This window comes from Cyanistes caeruleus, chromosome 4 (genome assembly GCF_971803275.1).
Source record: "Cyanistes caeruleus chromosome 4, bCyaCae1.hap1.1, whole genome shotgun sequence".
Taxonomy (NCBI): domain Eukaryota; kingdom Metazoa; phylum Chordata; class Aves; order Passeriformes; family Paridae; genus Cyanistes; species Cyanistes caeruleus.
Genome location: NC_141704.1, coordinates 84350979 through 84368998, shown reverse-complemented (window position 1 = coordinate 84368998; position 18020 = coordinate 84350979). Strand labels below are relative to the sequence as shown.

The 18020-nt window shown below is 49.2% G+C and overlaps 2 long non-coding RNA genes across 8 annotated transcripts; one reads left to right on the top strand and one right to left on the bottom strand.

Moving 5' to 3' along the window:
• The first annotated feature begins 17 nt into the window (after nucleotides 1-17).
• LOC147653846 (uncharacterized) lies at nucleotides 18-5419 on the top strand. 3 transcript variants are annotated; one of them, XR_015285831.1, is made up of 4 exons: nucleotides 18-408; nucleotides 791-866; nucleotides 2995-3096; nucleotides 4534-5419. It is a non-coding gene; the product is annotated as an uncharacterized LOC147653846 (long non-coding RNA). The 3 variants fall into 3 exon arrangements; XR_015285830.1 differs by having other exon boundaries at nucleotides 713-866; XR_015285832.1 differs by lacking the exon at nucleotides 2995-3096 and having other exon boundaries at nucleotides 713-866.
• Nucleotides 650-16639, bottom strand: LOC147653845 (uncharacterized). Of its 5 annotated transcripts, none has more exons than XR_015285834.1 (5): nucleotides 16493-16639; nucleotides 15644-15773; nucleotides 13745-14986; nucleotides 12387-12786; nucleotides 650-4736 (listed from the first exon to the last, which is right to left on the bottom strand). It is a non-coding gene; the product is annotated as an uncharacterized LOC147653845 (long non-coding RNA). The 5 variants fall into 5 exon arrangements; XR_015285835.1 differs by having other exon boundaries at nucleotides 947-1717; nucleotides 3960-4736; nucleotides 12387-14986; XR_015285833.1 differs by having other exon boundaries at nucleotides 12387-14986.
• Between the last annotated feature and the right edge of the window lie 1381 nt (nucleotides 16640-18020).

Here is an 18020-nt window from a genome sequence, read left to right as displayed (position 1 = left end):
TCCTGATGTCGGTTTGTCAGAGACGTTTGGCACTCCAAGGGCAACCCGAGTTGTAGCTGGGGGTGGCTTGGGTCTGGGAGGAATCCTGCTCCATTCGTAATTTTCCTAACCCTCTAACCTTAACCCTGAACCCTAATCTTAACCCTAACTCTAACCTTAGCCTTAAACCAACGTGGGTAGAAAGAAAATCATTCAAATTTTAAAATATATTCTCAGTGTATGTATCAGAAGTTTTCCTTCTTGTAGAATTCTACAAAACCCAGAATGCACTGGCCTCATCAGAGATGTCATCCTATGGCATGCCCAGAAAAACTGGATTAATGGGACCGAATCCTGGCGGCTAGCACTGAAACCGGTAGGAACTGGTGTGGGACATCAGACGCTAAAGCCATACAAGAGCTACAGCTGGTACTAAATTGTTTACAGCTATTTTCTATACAAATAAAAAGTTGTTACCGCTGACAGGACTTAATGATTTTTATACTATTTTTGCTGAACATTTGTTTTTTGAACGGGGGATCGAAGACTTCCAATAATAAATTGCATTTAATTTCCAGAGGAGCAGCATGATTGTGAGTAAAAATGTGGATTGTACCCCTGGAAGCCAACCAAGAATGTGGTTTAGATAGTGCAGAACCAACAGGCCATGAACTGCAATTTGTTTTTAGTATCTATATAAAAAATAATGAGCAATTTACATGTCTCTCTCTAGTCAGAACCTCAGAAGTCTGTATAAAGGTGCTGTACAATATATAAACATTTACACCCGGTACATCCATCCGTTACGTAGCATTCCGAGGCCACGTGGCTAAGTCTGATACGGGAAGTACGGATACAAGGTCTACGGAAGGAGAAATCACATACAGGTAAGACATTATCAGGTCACATGAACATATAGAAAAATAGAGAGGAGTTGAAGGCAAGGAAATAATTTCAGTGGGGCTAATTCATCTGGAATTAAAGGACTGGATTTGTCACTGTACTCAGTGGTCAGGCCGAGTGCACACAGCTCAACGTAAACCAACCTCTGGGGAAGAACGTGGGGCAATATCTACACAGGCTACTTCAGAGTATTAAATAGTTCACAGTCATATTCCGCTCAAGGAGAATTCGTACGTGTTGCGCTGCACGGCAAACCCGGCGTCAGTGTCTCACCCATTTTCGAGCAGGTGACCGTGGTTCAGAGCTGCTTTAAAGCCTTTTGAATTCCCAAAATCTTTGCTTAAAAGCTGTTTGAGCAGTCAGCTGTACTTGTGAAGAATTCCACTCAGAACTATCTCACTGTGCTTTGATAGCCTTTAAAAGCATTTAAGTTAATTTACATTTTAGTTCAAGAAGTAGAATAACACACTCTGACAGAAAAACAGTTTACCTCAAGGCAGAGGTCACCCAGATGTGGCTACAATAGAGGCAGATCTTTGGGAAAAGTACATGCCTGTGGTTCAGAGTTACCTTGGGTTCAGGCTGTAGCTGGCAACTCACCCAGAGCTGCTCACTCTTGAGGCGCAAAAGTCTCCTTATTTTCTGTGCCTTCCGCGACACTCCTGCCGAGAGGTGCCACAGCTGAGCGTTCGCTGAGAAATAAGTTGTTGTCTTCCTACTGCACCGTGTCCGGCTCTGGATCGGGGTCCCCCCTTTCACCATGGTTTTCAGCACATTGCAGAGGCAGTCTGAGAACCAGATCTTATGTACCGATGTCACTTCTCCTCTGAGAACCCTGGTGAGACACCTTTCTCTACGTTATTTTGTTATTTTTTCCCTCCCAGCCAGATAAAAATCCTCCCGCTACGTTATGACATTAACAATTCTGGAACTCTTGTCCTGTTATAATTCAGTTATTAAAGTATTGCTCTAAACACAAGGGAAGAGTTTTTTTAGATTCTTTTTTCTCCTGGCAGTTTTTATATGGCAACACGTGTCACTGTAGCCAAAACCTGATTAATATTGCTGGGTTTTGTTAATAAGTTATTAGTAAGGGACAGTTTGGGAGTAAATGGTATCTACTAGAGGCTTCATAGGTTTACTATTATACTCCACCATGATCATTTAGGGGTAGCTTCTTTTGTAATCATTAATGAATAATGACAATATGATAATCTTCAAAGCTCACCATTCCAGCACCAGCCTTTCCTCTGACTTCTAATTAAGACATCAAAGTTAATTTCCCTCTCACAAAGCAGGGACTTTTCTTTCTTTGCTGATGCATCTGTTTTATAGATATCACTTCTCAAGTCCCACTGCTGGGCTCAACCTCACTGAAGGATGACGGGAGGGAGTACACAGTGCTTCATCTTTCACTGTCAGCCCTCAAAACCACTTTCACAAAAGAAAGAAACAAGCACGTATCCTGTTTCTAGATGGCTCCTGTGGGTTTGGACACTATCTGTTATTAACATAAAAGTCAGGAAACAAAATCATGACATCTTTTAGGTCAGAAAAAACCTTTATGACCATCAAGTCCAACCATTAACCCGGGATTGCCAAGGCCACCGCTAATCCTTGTCCTCGAGTGCCACGTGCACCCATTTTTTCAATCCCTCCAAGGATGGTTACTCCACCAGTGCCCTGGGCAGCCTGTTCCAATGATGGACAGCCCTTTTGGTGAAGAAATTTTCCCTAGTATCTCATGTAAACCTCCCCTGGTGCAACTTGAGGCCATTTCCTCTCATCCTGCTGCTTTACTTGGTAGAAGAGAGAATCATTTAGGTTAGAAAAGACTTTTGAGATCCTTGAGTCCAATGTCAGGATCTTTCACTGGTCTCCAGGGTATGGTGTGATGCTTTTCATTTTCAGGTGAATGAAATAAGATCCCTGAGGCAAAGCTGTGCTCCCTGCATATCAGACATACCAAAATACTTCCGTACAGCAGCCTTTTGATATGTCTGACACCCAGACTCATGCTGGGCCTGCCTAAGTGTCATCCTTGAGAAAGCTTTCGTCCCTTTAAACATTCATGTGCCCTTTCTTCTTCTCATGTATTTTTACTACTAACAGGTTTCCCAGCTGATAACACAGCGATGAGTACATTATTCAGCCTGGATTGCTGACTTGACTGCTGGCAGTCTCCATTACAGCAACATCTTCCAACGCTTACGGGTGAGGATCCCAAGCTTTATCTGAGTGTCCTGGCAGAACGTGGCTGATGCTGCAGGGCGTAATGGGGAGAGGCAGTGGGATGGGACTAGAGCCAGGGATCTCTGTCCAGACTCTACTCGGCACTGGAGTACACAAGCCCAGCTCCTCCAGTCCCCTGTGAGCCCCAGGAGATGCAGGGGAAGAAGGAGAAGCTTCTTGGGGCTGAAGTGACACTTGTGCTTCTTCTATTATATTACAGAGCTGCTATCACTGTGCCACATCCCTTTCCCTCTTATCCCACATGAACTGTGAACTGAGCAATTATCTCTGTATTGTACAGGAGGGCTGTGAACCTTAATTAATTTGTGGGTTTCAGTTCTTTGCTCTCAAAATGCAGTGTGTTTTATTCCTTCACTACTTCACAGTTAATAGCATTATTTATTTGAGTCAGAGTAGTCCCCACCAAGCCTGTGTGATAGTGGGTTCCCAATTCTGCATGATACACTGGGCAGGCACAAACTCCCTGCACTCCCTAACACTAACTAAAACAGGAAACAATTAGGTTAGGTATTAGGAAGTGGTTCTTCCCTGTGAGGGTGCTGAGGCCCTGGCACAGGCGGCCCAGAGAAGCTGTGGCTGCCCCATCTCTGGAAGTGTCCAAGTCCAGGTTGTACGTGGATAATCCCGTGGTTGAACCTGGGATAGTGGTAAGAGGTTCTTGCCCGTGGCAGGGGGTTTAGAATGAGATGAGTTTTTAGGTCCCTTCCAAACCATTTGTGGAGTCTGTGATCACCCACCAGTGAGCTTGGGGAGTCCCTCCCCAGGTGGGTTTGTGTCCGTGCATAGCTGTAGGTTGGGGAAAAGACACGGGAACATGGCCATACCTGCAAGCACTGTCATCCATGTGGAAGAGGAATCCATGTTCCATGAGTGGGGTGGTTCAAGAGGAAGCTGAATTGCAAGCAGCCTTCATGTCCAGCTGCTTACAGAGACCAAGCAATACAAAAATTAAACAGGCCATTAAGCAGCACTCCAGTGGATTAACATTTGTCTGTCTCGCTTACGCTGCAGGATTTCAAAATTCCTTTGAAGTTTGCATATTAGAAAATCACTTTCCAAGCCACATAACTTTGAGGAACAGCTGACTAATCCTTTAGGATTTAATGAGGTTAACTAACATGCACAGTTTTGTAGAAAGCTATCATTTGTATTTTGGTAGCAAACTTGAACAACATTGACAATAAGTAATGATCTGTAAAGAGCCATAATGGGAGCATGTCATCATTTTAGTAACTTTTGTAGAAGCTTTAATTTTCTTCATAAAGCACAGGTTGGGCTTCTGATCTGATCTTCTTAGTTATAACAATTAATAGTTAACATAACTGTTTGCTTTTAAGTCTCACTGAAGTCAATAGGATTACACTTTTCTGTTAGCAACGTTAATTTATGGTTTTGTAGTTTCTTCTCTGACTCTTCAGGATCTCCTTCCATGGACTGGCAGAACATCAGCAGTGTTTTCCAGCAGCTGGGGCTGAGAGCAGGAGGGTGCCCAGCACTGGTCTGGCACTGGAGCCACATCCCACTGTTTGTCCAGCGAAGCCCAACTCTGTTCCTGACAAGGTCTGGATCAGAGCCGTCCCCCAGCTGAGCTCCTGGAGTGACTATAGAATAGAATCATAGAATCATTAAATTTGGAAAAGACCTCCAAGAACATCAAGTCCAGCCTTCTCCATTCAGGAGGTTGGTTCTGGACTCCTGGTGCCTCGAGATTGAACTATGAACTTAACTTGGTATTTATATACATATTTATATATTTATATATATATTGGAATGCCAAAGTTGTGTGAAACAAGCTAAGCTGACACGTAAGTTCATTAGGATGCAATTACTGCAATCAGAATGTAGGCTACTCAATTATTTTAGCAAGAAGGTGTAATTAACTGCAGGTTCATGTTGAATGCTGCCTGGTGCCAGATTTTGAGGATTGGCTTGCATGGGTAAACACAGCAGTGGGGTTTTACCTAGAGCACAGCCACTAGCTGAGAGATGCAGACTGATGGAAAACAGCAGCGGCTGGATTGGTGGGAGACAAGCCAGAGCAAGACAAGAGGAGCAGAGCATCTTGTCCTTCACCTAGCAGCCCAGCTGATAGAGCTGGAGCCTCTAGGGATGTGAGCTGAGTGCATCAAAACTTACTGGGTATAATCGCTGCTGAGCCGTTGCTGCCTTGTTATTTAAAAGCATGAATATTAACGAGTTCTTACAGCTTCTTTGGAAAGATCTGCCTGTTATGGCTTATAGATCATAGTGGTACTGGGAGAAAATAAAACTATGTCAAACTGTTTGCCTGTTGCTTGTTTGCAACTCTCTCCTTCAGCTCATGGGAGCCTGGACACTATTCTGGAGAGGTAGTTTCCTCAGCATGTCTTCCACTTGTGAATTATTTAATGGGAAGCTTTGTCCTAGTAATGAGTGGAATATTCAGTGTGCAATTAATATCTCTGTTGCCCTCGGGCCTTCACAATCCTTGTCAAAATGTACATTACACCTGTAAAAATTCCATACAGAGCAGCAGGCAGAGAGGCGGCTGTTCATGGACTGTGCATGGAGAGAAGGAAGAGAAAAAAGACAGGAAATCTTACAAGATTTGCTGCATACATAAAGCAGGAGACCATCAAGGGCATGAGTGGCACAACAGGACCTGGGAGCTGTGGCACAGAATCCTGTATGGTGCTGAGCAACCTGGCCTGGGAAAGGAGTCCCTGCCCACGGCAGGGCTGAGATAATGAGCTTTAAGGGCCCTTCCAATCCAAACCATTTTATGATTCTATGAAGTTAATTTTTGCTGTCCTTCATTCCCAGGGCAGTGCCATAGGTGCGTGAGTTCCATGTCCCTGGTCCTGTTCCATTGTTTTAGAAGGAAGTTTCTGCAAAGACCCTGATCTTCCCACAACTCATTTCCAACTGGAATTTAACAGATCCCCATCTGCCAAATAATAAATAAGAACCTTTACATGCAACACTCCGTTTGTTAATCAGAGCTATAAACAAAGCCTAAATAGCAGCTAATTTAGGGAACGAGGTTGGGAAGGCAATGTTGCCATAGCTGCAGCACACGATTGCGATGAACACCCAGCCCGATGTAGTCAGGTCCCCTGTCATGGTTTAGGGTAAATTTGGGAGAAAACCTCCAATGGGCCCTCCCCACCCCGGGAAGCAAACATACGTGGCGGTTCCCAAAAACCAAACCTACTGCCAGGCTTAAAGGCACCACTGAGAGCTTGTCCCTGTGGCAGTGAAGGGCAGGCTGTGAAGGATTGCAGAAAATGCCTTATTACCACAAAATGACGTGGCTCTGGTTTTCATTATTTTCACTCTGTGGGGAAAATCCAATGTGGTGAAGCTGGTGGCATATCAAGGGCAGGGCCAGCAGCAGCAGCTGTGTCTTTCCCAGGGAGAGCAGAGCCAGACATACTCACAGACTTCCCAGGCCAGCCTTTGGGCATGCACCAAACTGGGACGGGAGCCCGTGCGCTGACTTGCCGACAGCCAGAATGGGTCTGGCAGAGATAGGAAAACCCCAGGGCTTGTGGCGCCTCCACACACTGGATCCGTGGGCCGCTCCAAGCTCTTTACACACCGCTAACTCATGTATTTCCCTGATGCATAATTCATACCTTTTTAGCAGAAGGTAAAAACTTCATAACTGTTAACGTGCAAGTGTTCATTAATGTGAGTATGCCATACAGCCCTTGGATTTGGAAGGCGCTCTTGAGAAAGAGCCAAAGTCTGTGAGCAGATTTTTTTTGAAAGCTCAGAGGCTGGTGGGCACCAGTCTCCAAATGATTCCCCAGTGGCTGCTGCTTCATCCTGGTTCCGCTGAAGAACTTGGAACATCATAGAAGCAGAAATAAACAAACAGATAATTTCCTCTATACAAGGCATGGTGCTGGATGTGCTGTATATTCCACGTCTCTGTCCTGCACAGAGAAGTCAACCAAGCACAGAAGGGAGATAAGAGCATTTGTTCCCACAAGGAACATGGAGAGGATGAAAAACAAGTTTTCTGTTGTGTTCCATGCAGGGCTGTTTATAATGCCTGTGACTATTTTTAAGCCTGAGAAATGAAGGGCTGCCAGCTGCAGCTGAGGGAAGGTGCATTGTATTCTGGAGCACTGTCAGGTGAACAGAGCAGATACTTGTTACCCAGCAGCCAGCACAGGGACATCGGTGACACCACCCTCCCCATCCCTCTCCTTGGCAGAAGTCTGGCTGCAGGCACTGTCCTGGTAAGTGGAACTGCGTGCCTGCTACTGGGCTGACACCAACATTCACAGGGACAATGTCACTGTGAAAAACCTTCCAAAAGATATTGCTGGGTGGAAAATAGGTGTAGAGGAGGTGCAAGGTCTGCTGTTGCTGCTGCCTGTTCTGTAAGACCATGTTTGGCGGTATGGAGACATGGGCAGGATGAGGGCATGGGCAGGATGGAGGCACAGATGGAATGGAGGCACAAGCAGCCAGGAGTACCCTGCCCCTGTTGGAACAGAGGAAGGATAGCTGCCTGTGAGGCTGCCCCAGGAACCAGGGATGGAGAGCAAATCAGAGAACATCAGAGATACTCCAGCTCCTTTGGCAAGGTGAACAGCCAGCCCCTTACAATCTCTCACCCCACTGCTGACACACAGGAACTCCTGGATACTGACAGCAGCTATTTTCAACAGCCTCTGACACAGTAGAGTGAGAAATAATTTCCCAGAGCCAGAATCTCTCTTTTGAGTGTTTTGGAGAGGTCTGAGGCCACCCAAACTCATGCTGTAGAGTATCACGGACTCTGGAACTGGCTCCCCAGGGAAGTGGTCACAGCCTGAAGCCTGACAGAAGTCAAAGAAGCATTTGGAAAATGCTCTCAAGCAGATGGTGGGATTTTGGGAATTGTCCTGTGCAGGGCCAGGAGTTGAACTCAGTGATTCCTCCAGCAGCAGGATGTGTCCATCATCCAGTGTCTGCGCTATGGGGACTCAGGAATAGCAGACAAAGATGTCAGTGCTTTGAAGGACTCCAACCAGGGGCAGGAATCTTTCAATGAACCTCCTTGGCCAGACTCAACTTCCTAGAGGTAACAGAGGGGTTTTGCTCCAAAGCAGAAATTCCCAAGCACTGCTGACGGCCCCACCCCAGTCAGACCAGTCACACCAGGGATCACAGCCCTGGCCAGAGGCACAGCTCTGACTCTGGGCAGGGCTGGGGGGGCAAAGAGCTGTGCTGGGAGCAGCCCCTTGGCAGGGACACTGCCCACAGGGATACCCCCAGTGCTGTGGGGCAGTTCCACTACAGAAATAGTTTTAGCAGTTTGGACTCACTGGTACAATGATAAAGTAAGGAAACTTCCAAATTAAACCCCACAGGGATATCCACTGAGGGGAATTTCATTTGCTGACATACCTAAGCCATGGCCAAGGTTGTACAGGACAAGTGTCTCAGCCACTGTTGCGAGCACCGGAGGGACTCTTACTACAGAGTCATGGAATCATTAAGGCTGAATGGCAGAAAACATTTCCAAAAAGGGCTGGAAGCAAACGGCTGTGCTGAGGGGAAATACAAAGGGCAGGGCAGAGCTTGGGATTGCAGCAAGACCATCCAAGTGGCGCTGGCTTTGGCAAAGCAGCACCTGTAATTTCATGCTCATCCAGCCCCCAGGCTGGCCGAGCTGTGCAGTTTGTGCAGCACAGAGCAGCCCTCACCCTGGCCAGCAGCCCTCGCCGACACCCAGGGTTGACCCACGCCCACCCACACCACCGCTGCCCACTGCTCCTGGCTCACCTGCGATCCCTCTGCTGCCAGAAGCAAAGACCAAGGAAAATGTCTGTATTTACCACTGAGAGCTGCCTGAAACCTTCCTCAGACCTCCAGACCTGCTATATCCAAATGACAAGCGATTGTCAAAGTAGGAGCTCAACGCAGTGCACAAGTTTAGACCTTTCCCATAGTTTTGGAGATATTTGTGCACAACCAGGCAGGCTGGGCTTAACACACACTCCAGTGGAAAAGGGCAACTTCCCAGACCTAGACCTGGAGCAAAGTGTCCGGGGTGGATCGTTTTCATTGCTAAATCCCCCAGAAAACATCCACAAGCAAAACAGAGAAAGGGACTTGGAACAGAAGAATTTGAAAGCCTAAACAAAGGTCAAACCACAAGTGTTTGAGCAGTGTGGGAAAAGCTGCCTGCCCTTACCTCTTTTTCCAAAGGACATCATACCATGTTCTTATTTTACCTCCTGCAGTAGTGACAACCTTCCCAGCCTCACGGTAGCGCAAATGTCTTGTTGAAAGCTCCCAACAACATGCCACAATATCAGCAGATGCCTGTACTTGTGCAACGCCTGCCTGCCCCAGCACCGATCACTATTTGCTAATACAAATCCTTACTTTTCATGTCAGTGCGCCTCTCCAGTGCAAACAGCAAGTCGGAAGGTAACCCTGGTTAAAGGTTCCTGATAACCTGTAGCAAGATAGTGACTTGGCTTATTTTCACTTACATATTTCCCTGGAGAAGCTGTAGCTGTCAGGAACCTGGATTCAAGCAGAAGTCCATAAAATCTCATGCAGTGTCTACCTGAGCTGAGGAGGAGGAGCTGGACATAAACTGAAACTGTTTGGACACCAAAAGCACTTGGCAAAATAGAAACAAAACGCAACTAGTCCCCATGATACGCAGCCAGCCACACCACTGCCTCTAGTGTCCAGTTTCCCAACTGGAACACTTTCCCAGGGATATTAGCTTGAGGGGGCTCAGCCAAGCCCCTGCTCGCAGCCCACTCCACACAGATGCAAGCCAGGGATCACAGTCCCGTTCTCCCGGAGGGGTGGGAAGGCTGGGGCTGGGTTTAGGGAGGTTGGCGGCCACTGAGAGACGTGGCTGCCAGAGTGCTAGTGCTGGAAAAGGCCCCGCAGTCATGCTTTTGGAATGCTCCCCTGCTCCTAAGACATTACACAATTATTTCCCCTCCCCGCAAACCCCCCTAATATAAATGTTTAAGAATGAGCTAAGCAGTAAAGAAAGGGAACTTTTTTTCCTTTTTCTGAAGAAAACACAGAGCGGCCACTCCATAAGCAAGGCTGTCCATGGGGACACTGCTGGAGCAGGGGCTGTGGGGATGGATGTGGGATGGGGCAGCAGCCCCCAGGCTCCCATCCCAGGTCAGACACTGCCTGGGAGACCAAGCAACTTTGGACCCACAGCCCAAGGCCACCGTCAAGGGATGACAACCCGCATCAACGAAAGTGCAGCTGACCCACCCTCACCACACCCAGGGACCCCCAGCCCAGGCACGTCCACCCCACCCTGTCGCACTGCATCCCACCCAGCAGCCCAGCTGGGCCACCCACCCTATGCCCCATTCCCCCACCCTTGCACTGACCCCACACCCCAGTAACCCCAACTTTAAGCCCATACCTGACCAGAGGCAGTAACCCCACACCCCATTAGGAACGCAGATCTCAGTCCCTCCAAACCCGACAAGGAAACCCTGACCCCAGTTCCCCCAAGCCCCAGCAGTAACCACGAAGCCCTGTTTCTCCGGACTCCACCAGTAACTTAGACCCCACCACAACCAGTAACCCAGACCTCAGTTCCCCCAGATCCCAGCTCGGGCCCCCCTCCCCACCAGTATCCCCCCGTCCCCGGCTGTCCCCGCTCCGCTCAGCTCCCCCGGACCCCGCACCTCTCTCGGCCTCTGCCCGGTCCCGCTCCCTTCTCCAGTTCTGTCCCGGCCCCGCCGCGCGGCTCCGGGCACCGCCCCGAGCGGGACCGTACCGTGATGGGCTGTACCGTGCCGTGATGGCCTGTACGGAGCCGTGCGGGACTGTACCGGAGGCAGAGCGGGAACGCGGGCCCGTGCGGGGCCGGGCGGGCCGAGCAGACCAGAGCCGACCCGCCTCTACCCGAGCCGTGCCTACTCGGGTCTCTACCCGAGCCGTGCCTACTCGGATGTCTACCCGAGCCGGGCCTACTCGGATGTCTACCCGAGCCGTGCCTACTCGGATGTCTACCCGAGCCGGGCCTACTCGGATGTCTACCCGAGCCGGGCCTACTCGGATGTCTACCCGAGCCGGGCCTACTCGGATGTCTACCCGAGCCGGGCCTACTCGGATGTCTACCCGAGCCGGGCCTACTCGAATGTCTACCCGAGCCGGGCCTACTCGGATGTCTACCCGAGCCGGGCCTACTCGGATGTCTACCCGAGCCGGGCCTACTCGGATGTCTACCCGAGCCGGGCCTACTCGAATGTCTACCCGAGCCGGGCCTACTCGAATGTCTACCCGAGGCGACCCGAGCCGCGCCGACCCGAGCCGACCCTACCCGAGCCGACCCGAAGTCAAAGAAGCATTTGGAAAATGCTCTCAAGCAGATGGTGGGATTTTGGAAATTGTCCTGTGCAGGGCCAGGAGTTAAACTCAGTGATTCTTGTGGATACCTTCCAGTTCTGTACTGCATGATTCCAGAATCACTGCAGTGCCTCGACCAAGCTGTGGCTCTGTATAGTGCCTCCCCATGGCAATCCCAGCAACCACTAACACAGGTCTACCTGGCTTCCCTGAGGAGCTACTCTCTCTCATGTCCTGGAGGTTTGATGTGTGTTCATCAAATTGAAAAAGGATTTAAAAATAAAGGAGTATCATAAACATCCTAAACAATCAGATCTATATAGCATGTTGTCAATATAGATAACATTAAATAAGAAGCTCAGAACTTTCACCTGTAAATTAAAACCTCTTATTGAAATATATGCTGATTACAAGGCAAATGTCTTTGTTTTAATTATCTTAATTATGGGCTTTTAACGTCAAGAATCTGAATAATAATAATAAACTGAATAATTAATATAATTATCTGAATAAAATAATCTAAATAAAATAAAATAAAAAATCGTAATAATCTGAAATAAAAACACTCATAAATGGCAGCATGTAACAACAATAGCTGCAGCTGCTGGCACTTGGACTGGGCTGTCAGGGTGAGGAATTATGTGATTCCTGGGGAGGGCATGGTGGGTGGTGGGTGTGCAGGGAGACTATAGGGCTGAGAACAGTGTCTGAACATACCTGTCACATGAAGTGATGGTGGCAGCTTGGACTAACTGCATTTATCATCCCCAGTTGTATAGCTCCCACCCCTGAGTACTGCATGTAGGGGAGAGTTGCTTGCGAGTGGGAAGAGAAGGAGACTGGGCTGGTGCATGTGTACTCAGTTAATTTTAATTAGTTAATTAATTTAGTTAGTTGATCAGTTTTCCATTGTTTTGTCCTACCTGGGTGAGGCACAGCTGTGACTGCTGCATCCCTGGAGAAATGCTTGCCATGGACCAGGTCTGAGAAAGGCCTATCAGCTGTGCCCCTTCCACGAATGAGTCTGACAGTGCTTGGGGCAGAAGATCCCACAGCCACAGGGTCCAAGCAGCTACCTCCTGCAGCATGTGCCTCCTCACAGGGCACTGAGCTCAGTCCGTGGGCACTGGGATATTAGGCAAAGCCATTTCCAAGCAAAGGAGATGTGCTGATCTCTGCTTCTCAGTAGACAGGCTGCAATTCCCACTCCACAATGGTATGTGGAGAAGGAGAATTAACTTGCATTTTCTCTGGTTCACCACTAGCAATTTCATTCCCCCTTTTGGGCTCCTGCTTCCACTCCCATTGCCTGTTCCTGAAAAACTAATTTTCAGACGCTCATTAGGATGGTGTGTCATTGGAGTGTCCTGCCTGATCCTCAGCACACTGTGTGCTCAGTTGTCCTACTGCCTTTAGAAGTGCCCCCAGAGAGGGTTTCTGCTATGCTCCCAGCCTTGCAAGACATTTTGGAGAAAACCAGTGAGCTGAAGGGCAGATTGGCAGGCAGATTCAGATTGTTTTTCTTTTCTAGCTGGACATAGAGAAATAGGAAACCTTTAGAGACCTTGAAAAGGAAAAGTACTTCCCTCTGAATTGCTAAACCGATGGCATGGCTAAGAATAGCCTCTGAAGGGAGAGGGAAGATGAATGACATGAGGCATTCAGCACCTTTTCTTACTGTGCACTAGTTGTGAAATTTAAAAAGTGAAGTATCAAGGCACGTGCAGGCGAAGGGGAATGGCCAGTCACGCTGTGGACGTTTGGAGGAGTGTGTTATTATGTAAAGCAAATTGCGGAAAGGTTAGCAAATACCGCTGCTTCCCTCGGGAGCTCTTCTCTTGCCAAAGCCATTAGTGCACTGGCAGGATAACAGATCCTCTCTGCTAATTCTCTAGGTCATAAGCAAATTGAGACAGAAAAGCTGATCTGCTATCAATCTACATTAGGCACAGGAGTCCAGCTCACCTGTCCAGCAGCCACTGGTTTACAGAAAGTTTAAGGCTGGAATATCAAATTATAATTAAACTGATCCCATTTTGCTCACTGCTCAGGCAGGCTGGGCATAGAGCTCTGGGACAGGGCTGTACAATTCTTGCTGTCCCCAGGTGAGAGCACGGCACAGGGAGGGCAATTCCTCAGACAGTGCCCCGGGACTTCCACCGTGCTGCTTCATCCTTTCAGGGAAATCCACAGCCATGATGTTGCAGCTATGCTCCATGTCCAGGGGCTCTGGGGTTGCAACCCCACAGGGAGGGCTCGGATTCAGGCAGTTTGTGCTTACCTCAGAGTCTTGATGCCAGCTCACAGTTGTGCAGCTTGCAATTTGGAAAGGGACAGATCAGGGAAATGTTGCATATGGGATGTGGAAAACTCCTTCCCTAGAGAGGAAGGGGTGAGTGAGGGCAGGAGGAGGCAGAGTTTTTTCTAGAAACAACCCAAGTATCTCCCAGCATGGGCAGAAAGAGTTTTCGATAACCTCAATATAAACTGCTTAGTGCGATTAAAACAACCCGCTCTCATGGAAGGGAAAGCATTGCTCCCAGGGAGGATTAAGCCCAGGTCTGGAGCCCCTCCCTCCATGGACACACCAGTCTGTGGATGAGTACCCTGGGCATGGCAGGTGCTGGGACAGTGGTCTTCTCTGCCATGCGTGCAGAGAGGTTTAGCCTGGATATTAGGTAAAGGGTATTCCCACAGCAGGTGGTTGAGCACTTGAACAGGGTCCCCAGGGAATGGTCATGGCCCCAAGGCTGCTAGAGCTCAAGAAGCATCTGGACAATGCTCTCAGGCACAGGGTGGATTTTGGTGTTCTGTGCAGGGCCAGGAGTTGATCCATGCAGATCCCTTCCACCTCAGAATATGTGCTTCCATGATTTCAAACACAAGTGGTGCCTGCAAAACCTCCAGAGTCACATTTGCAGTGAACAAAGACACCCACCTGCACATCATTTCAAATCCTGCCTTTGATCTCAGGTTCCGGTAACAACCTTCTCCCCATCCAATTACTTGTCTTACAATTGACATAGAAATATTAAATTCCTAAGAACGAAAGCGCTTTCAAAGTATAACCTACTTTCAAAGTAGACAAGATTTATCGTGGAAGCATTTGCTTTCTAGTCCTTGACATTATCAAAGTCACTGATGCCTCATCAGCAGCTCCATAAATGAGGCCTCCAAACACAATATCTACTTGCCTTTTGCTGAGCACTGTTTGCTGGCTGAGCTCTGATGATGGCAGTCTGGCACAAGTCCAGATTTTTGTTGGTGTTACATTTGGTCAGGGTGTGATTTCAGCAGAGGAACCCCAGCAAAGGCATTTGCCATTACAGGGAAAGGAAGTCAAACAGCCATCGTGGAAGTGCTCCATCCCTAGAAGTATTCAAGGCCAGGACGAAGCAACCTGGTCTAGTGAAGGTGTCCCTCCTCATGGCAAGGGTGGAATGAGATGAGCTTTAAAGTCACTTCCAACTCAAACCATTCTGTGATTCCATGATCCTTCAGAAGCAGCAACAGCAGGACACAACTGAGCAAAGAACAATTTGGTAAATGCTACTGTAGCAGGAGTCTTGACCTACAGATATCACTACAAAGTGACTATCCCAGAGGAGGACTTCCCTGTAAGGGTCACACCACTGCCTCACAGCCACATCCAGCCCCTTCTGCCTCCCTGGTGGCACTAGAGCTGGTCCTGGCTGCGCCCCTCTGACTGTGTGGCAGGTGGTGGCCCTGTCACCATCCCCTATGACTCTATAACCATGTGACCATGGTGTGCTGTGGGCACCCTTCTGCTGCCACACACTTCCAGGCGCAATCAAGTCTGTCCTGCAACCCTCTGACCATTGCTGAGTAGCAGAGGCAGCCGCTGGCAATGTGGGCTCACTGCTGCTAGCCACAGCATCCAGAAAACAGCTCAAATTAAAACTGGGAAACCTTTGCAATGGAGCAAGCACCATGCTTCTGGTGGCGGCGGCGGCAGCAGCAGCAGCAGCAATGGTGCCCCTGGTCGACACCTCTGCCTGGTCCCAGCTCTCATCATAAATTGCTGCACCAACCTACATGGAGAGGCATTAACTTTCTCTCCTAAAACAAGGTGCAATTAGTTGGGCTTAAAAGAACACCAAGCAGTGCTAATTACTCTCTAAAAGATGAATAGAATTAAGCCAGAGAAGCAGAAAATTACCTTTGTGGGAGATCTGTTGCAGAGTTTAACTGAACAAGGATGGTAGCTGGATTGACAATGAAGAATTTGTCTTTTAACACCAGTTCACAAGCACCTTGACTATCGCCTTTTTTTTGCTCCTGGAAATCACCTAGAGTTTGAATTAATAATTTAATAATAAATAATAACGAGCTAATAAATAATTAATCAATATTTACTTAATAATTAATAAATAATAATAAATATTTAATTAATAATCAATAAATGAAAATTAATAAGTATTAGCTAACGAATAAATAATAAGTATTTAATTAAATAATGATAATTAATATTTAATAGTATTAAATTATAATTAGTAAATGATAACAATCTAATAAATAAAAAATATTTAATTATATAATGATTAACAAATAGTATTTAATAATAGTAGATAATATTTAATCATGATTTATTAATACTTCGTTAAACTAATACATATAAGGATAACAAAATATCTTGTTAAAAGTAATTATAATTAATAATAATTTTATTATTTTAATAAAACGAGCAAAATAAAGCAATGTAATAAAGAAAATCGTTATTATTTTAAATAAAATCAAACTAAAATAATAAAAACGAAAAAAACCCAGCTTTATTCTCGATATTTTAAACATTATCTTCAATCCAGAAACTACAAAACAGCTCCTCTCTGTCCCGCAGAAACAACAGCTCGTCTCCCTGTGCCACTCCAGACCCCGCACCCGCCTCCGGCCGCCCGAAAAGCCCAGGACGTGGCAGAAAGAAGTGGCCACGACCGGCCCCACCGCCCCAGGACACCGCCGGCCCCCAGATGCTGGCCCCAGCAGACGCGGGCATGGCGCCCGACCTCACCGGCGCTCCCCAGTTCAGTGAGCACAGGGCTCCCGTCCTGGCGCACCGGCGCTCCCTGGATCGCTCACGCCGCCGCTCGCCGCTGCCGCCCGCCGCCGCCTCTCCGCCGCCGCCTCTCCACCGCTCGCCGCCGAACTAAGGCCCGCACCCCTCCAGCTCACGCTATTTATAGCCCACACCGGCCAGCCCAGCCAATCACAGCCCGAGGCAGCGCCGGGCCCGCCAATCCCAGCCCGCCCGTTCCCGCCGCGCTCGTCTCCGCGACCCCCCGCTGTCCCCTCAGGCCCCGCTCCCGCGATCCCGCCCGCTCCCCCCCTTCTCCCCGTTTCTTTGGGTGAAGTTACGGCCGGGACCTGAACGAGGAGCCCCCGCCCACCCTTCCCGGGACCCAACAGCACCTCTTGGGGCTGCGGCAGCTCGGCTCCGCCGGCTCCCAAAGCGACAGCGGCCGGAGCGGCACCCCAGCAAAACGGGGGAGCGGGAACGGGCCACGACTGAGCGGGCTGAGCTTGGCGGGACCGCGCCTGGATTCAAAGGGCGGCTGTGATTGGCCACCTAGAACCCTGACCTAGAACCCTGACCTAGAACCCTAACCTAGAACCCTGACCTAGAACCATAACCTAGAACCCTGACCTAGAACCCTGACCTAGAACCATAACCTAGAACCAATCCACCGGGATTAGCGGAAGCTTTGAGGCTGCGGCCCATGGGAGCGCGAGGTGCTCAGTTAGGCAGAGCCAGGGGTGCTCGCAGGGTCCGCGGTCGCCCTGGGCCCCTCTCGCCAGACTCCCGTCCCCTTCTCCGGCCCTCTCTATTGCCCTGGTCCCGCCTAAAAGGCCCCCGCAGAGCCTCTATCGGAGCGCCCCAGCGGCACTCGGGGCAGGGGGCGGGGAGGGGCGTAGCCGCCAACTCGCCCGGGTGTGGTGCCAGCTCGCAAAGCTGCGATGGCAGCGCGGAGCAGGGAGCGGCGGTGGGGAAGGCGTGCACAGCTCGCTGCGGGCTCTGAGCGCCTCTTCCCTCGCAGCGGTTCCTCTTCTGCGGGGACTTGGACTGCCCGATTAGGTGCTGGCCGAGGTAAACACCTTAGCAAAATACCTAAGTGCCCGCCCCTCGCCTGCTGCGGGTCCGCTGCTCACCGTCCTTCCCCCGCAGTCCGTCCGTGAAGCTGAAACTGATCTGCCGCCCGCCACTGCTGCTATTCTTAGCCGCCGGCCTGCACGGCCCCCGCTCCTTTTAGCGCAGTGTCCCTGCTCCCAGCCGTGTCACTTTACACACTTAACGCTATTTCACCCCTCCCTGCTATTTACAGACACCGCCCCGCTCACTCCCTCCCCAGGCTCGGCAGCAGCGGAACTGCCGTAGCTCCCGCTGCCGCCTCCCCCCCGTCACCCAGCGGAGCGGGGCAGGGCCCCGGTCGGGGCACAGCGACAGTACCGCTCTGTGCCCACAAGAGCTCAACATAACATAACTGACTCAAAGGCAGCTCACACAAGAAGGGAAAGAGGAAAGAAAAAAACATCTGCGGAGC